Source organism: Haemaphysalis longicornis, unplaced genomic scaffold, assembly GCF_048455015.1.
Source record: "Haemaphysalis longicornis isolate Haplotype H1 unplaced genomic scaffold, Haemaphysalis longicornis Haplotype H1 scaffold_3, whole genome shotgun sequence".
NCBI lineage: Eukaryota > Metazoa > Arthropoda > Arachnida > Ixodida > Ixodidae > Haemaphysalis > Haemaphysalis longicornis.
In genome coordinates, this window is record NW_027526335.1 from 182,501,115 (window position 1) to 182,504,797 (window position 3,683).

A 3,683-nucleotide genomic window follows, 5' to 3' on the forward strand; every position below is an offset into this window, starting at 1 on the left:
CGATTGACCCTATTCGGGGTTTATCTGACAGCCATGTGACAACTAAACAACACGCGCACACACGCCTGGAAATTAATCGACCAGCAAGTTAATCGACCAGGAAATCCCCAAGGTGGAGTAAGTTTCTGTGAAGGAAAGTTTGACATCCACCTAAATGCAGCCACCTTGGGGATTTCCCCTAAATCTGGTCGATTAACACCTGTCCCTCAATTCGAGTTGTTGATCAATTCGCTTTCGCGCTACTAACGACTAGCCTCCTGGTTAGCTCAGTTGGTAGAGCGACTGCTCCAGTTAAGCAGTGGTCCCGGGTTCGAATCCTGGACCAGGACGAATTTTTCTTCAACTGCGAAGTTTCCGAGACAGCTGTATAGCTTTCTTTTGTAGCCGTTTGGCTGCATTTAGGTGGATGTCAAACTTTCCTTCACACGCCTGAAAGCCACCGGCCTACGGAAGGGCAGAAGCGATCTCGAACCGGAAGTTGCGGTGTAGACGACGTACCCTTGAGCCTTAGCGCTTTTTACCGGTCACCTGTAGCTCACTTTGGAACCTTTTTATTCCTGCACATATTATTCGCTTCGTGACTATGCATGCGATCTAGCTATAATATTACTGCGCGAAGAGAAGCCGACACCCGCAAGCAACTTCACGCAGGTCTCGAGTCATGCTTCCGTTGAGAGAGAAAAAAAAAGATGTGTAGGCTATTTCCGTGGTCGTCCTCGTATCATCTTTGTGCACAGCAAGTTACACGGCAGTATTTGGGCATCTTGGACAACGATAAATGGCGACGTGCGCGTCGCTATTACTCCGGGCTATCATGTACACAGCGGTATCCGGAGATACGGGAATTCCCCCAACATTGCGGAAGCGCACGCGATTCCCGAGAGAGGGCGCCAGTTTTTGCATAAGCATCACGTCCATGGTCGCGTTTTACTTCAGCGGCTGACGAGACAAGTACGTAGGGGCATTAGCAGAAACTGCCGGCGACGCCGATTCGAGAGTGGTGCCGTGCTATGGCAGCTCTGCTCAGTGATATCCGTCCTACAATCACATGTGCAGCTTTGTTTATACCTAATCCAGCCTTTCGCGGCACCTGCTCAAACCGAAACTGCAACTGGCCGCATTAAATACGTATTTAATTAACTAACCGTTGCGCACTGAAGGGAATGAGGTCTTTACACGTGATAAAGAGGCCACTACCTACGTATCGAAACAACAAAAAAAAACATGCAAATTTTTTGTGTCAGTGCTCCTTTAAGGAAACTGAAGCGTAGACGTTAAGGTGAATCAGGGTGTGGGCACAGAGAAATGAATCGTGGGGCACCTTTCAGTGGTATAAATGCAACAAGCACTCAAATTATTCCAATAATAATTTTACCAAACGTCTAAGTATACGTTTGGTATACTCAAGAAATAGTATAAATGCAACGTACACTAAAATTGCACTTGGGCGTGTAGTATACCTTAACGGGTACCGCCACAAAAGTTTGAGGGTGAGATAACTTCGGAGATACATTCGTGTGAACACAGATACATCATCTGCAAAATATCAGCTGCAAATACAGCCTAGATCTTCTAAAAAATCAATTCGATAGTGGGCGAAACAATTTTATAGCTGCCAGATTAGGAGCTCGCGAAATCAATATTCCCTGGATGTGGAGTTAATAAACAACTTCCAAACACGCAACGCGATTGTGTTGCCGCATCCGCCTGCCGGCGTGTCTCGCTGGCTCGCCGATCTGATCGGAGGTCGGTGCTTTTCCTCTCGAGCAACGAACGATCCGATCACTGGCGGCGGAAGCTCCGTAATTTCGTTGGCTCATCGGGAAGCTGTCCGTGGCTTACGTTCTTCAGCGATTGCAGGCACTCCACTTTCATTGATTTTGATTACACTGGACCTAAAAACGCGCCGGGGTCATGCAAAAGCCCACTGATCGAGCCGCAACCTCGAAGCGCCGGCGGCGGCCATGGCGGTGAAGTGGCGCAGCTCGGAACATGTAGCTCGAGCGATAGCTTGCTACCACTGCACAAAATGGGACGCAAGTCCCCAACAAGGCGGCACATACGAGAAAGGAGGTAATGATGCGATGGCGGATTGCATTAAAATGGTCATCTGCAGGGCTTACGAGAGCGTCCATTGAATATACGCCACAGTGTCAAGCCTAACACATCTGTAGGCAGACCTGTTGGCAGACCGGTGGGCTGCTTCCAGCGCGCGTTTCCCCATCCACTCTCTCGAGCGGCGCGGGTTGTTCTCAATCCGCGGCAGCAAGTTGAACTCGCAGTGCCTGCGTCACATATACAGTTGCTTTTTAATTAGGCGACTGACGAGATTAGTACGTAGGGGCATTCTCAGAAACTGCCGGCGGCGTGGATTGGACAGTGCTACCGTGCTATATGCAGCTCTGCTTTGTGATATCCATCCAATGGTCGCGTCGACAGCATTGCATATACAAAATCCCACGTTTCACGGCACCCGATGAAACCAAAACTGTGACTGGCCACATTCAAAACGTGTTTAATTAACTAACCGTTGCACACTGGAGAAAAGGAGGTTTCTACACGTGATAAATAGGTAAATAGCAACTCATCGCAACAAGAAAAAAAGATGCGAAATTTTTGTGTCAGTGCTTCTCTGAAGGAACTGAAGCATAGTTTTATTAGGTCGAAGCAGGGTGTCGGTGCATAGCTAAGAATCGTGGCGCACCCTTCAGTGGTATAAATGCAACGGGCACTAAAATAACGCTTTGACGTTAAGTATATTCAGCAAATTCTACAAAGGCAACTTACACTAAAACTGCACTTAGGCGTGCAGTACACTTATGCCACTAAAATAGATGTGGAAAATATTCAATGCATGTAAGGCACATGATAAAAGGTGTATTTACCCCAATCATAGATGGTTTGGGACTCCAAGAAACGGAAATAAATTTATTGATTATGAGCGCCTGCTTGTTGCTTGTTCAGAACCAATATTTCCAGTGGCTGTAGGCGTACTCCATGGGGAAGAGAGATACTGCTAAGGAAGGAGTTTTGGAGGACAATGTGTGAGAAGGGCGTAGTCCATTAGCGACTTGGCTGGATGCAGTTTCGTTGAAACAAATATGCGTATTATTCCTTGTAGCACTAGGCAAAGTTCTGGTGTTGATTCGTCTTATCACGCTGTGCTCGCGGGCAACAGCGGTGATGCTTTGGCTCGTGTGGGGCTACTCCCTTGGAGATTGTTGCGCGGCAACGCAGCATGACGCGATTTTGCTCAATGATTTTGTGCTTCCAGGCCATACGTGGCTTTAAAGCTCACTTTCGGGATTTAACGACTTAGGAAGCCTCTGAGTCCATTTTTCTGGCAGGTAGATACTCTCTCGGACGGGTGACGTTGAAGCCTCTTTTCATGATCACTGGAAAATGTTGACCCTGGCTCATAAACCTATGTAAAGGTTAGAGTGAGTACTTTGGCCATTCCGGCTCGTTTTAAATACTTCATTGAAAAGAATTGTCTAATAATACCTCAAATTGTTTATACGACCTTCAACATTCTAGGCTAACAAGATAACTTTTTAACACAAGATATAAAAAATTATAACTAGCGATTTTTCACTAATTTTCACAGCTGAAAGTTTATATGAGAGGTTGATCTGTATTTGATCCTCTTTGCAGTATTTTCCCGGCGCGCCTTTTTTTCCGCA

At 46.8% G+C, this 3,683-nt stretch overlaps 1 non-coding gene across 1 annotated transcript; it reads left to right on the forward strand.

Annotated features, from left to right (window-relative positions):
- Positions 1 to 255: 255 nt before the first annotated feature.
- On the forward strand, positions 256 to 329 carry Trnat-agu (transfer RNA threonine (anticodon AGU)). The gene has a single exon. It is a non-coding gene; the product is annotated as a tRNA-Thr (tRNA).
- Positions 330 to 3,683: the final 3,354 nt, after the last annotated feature.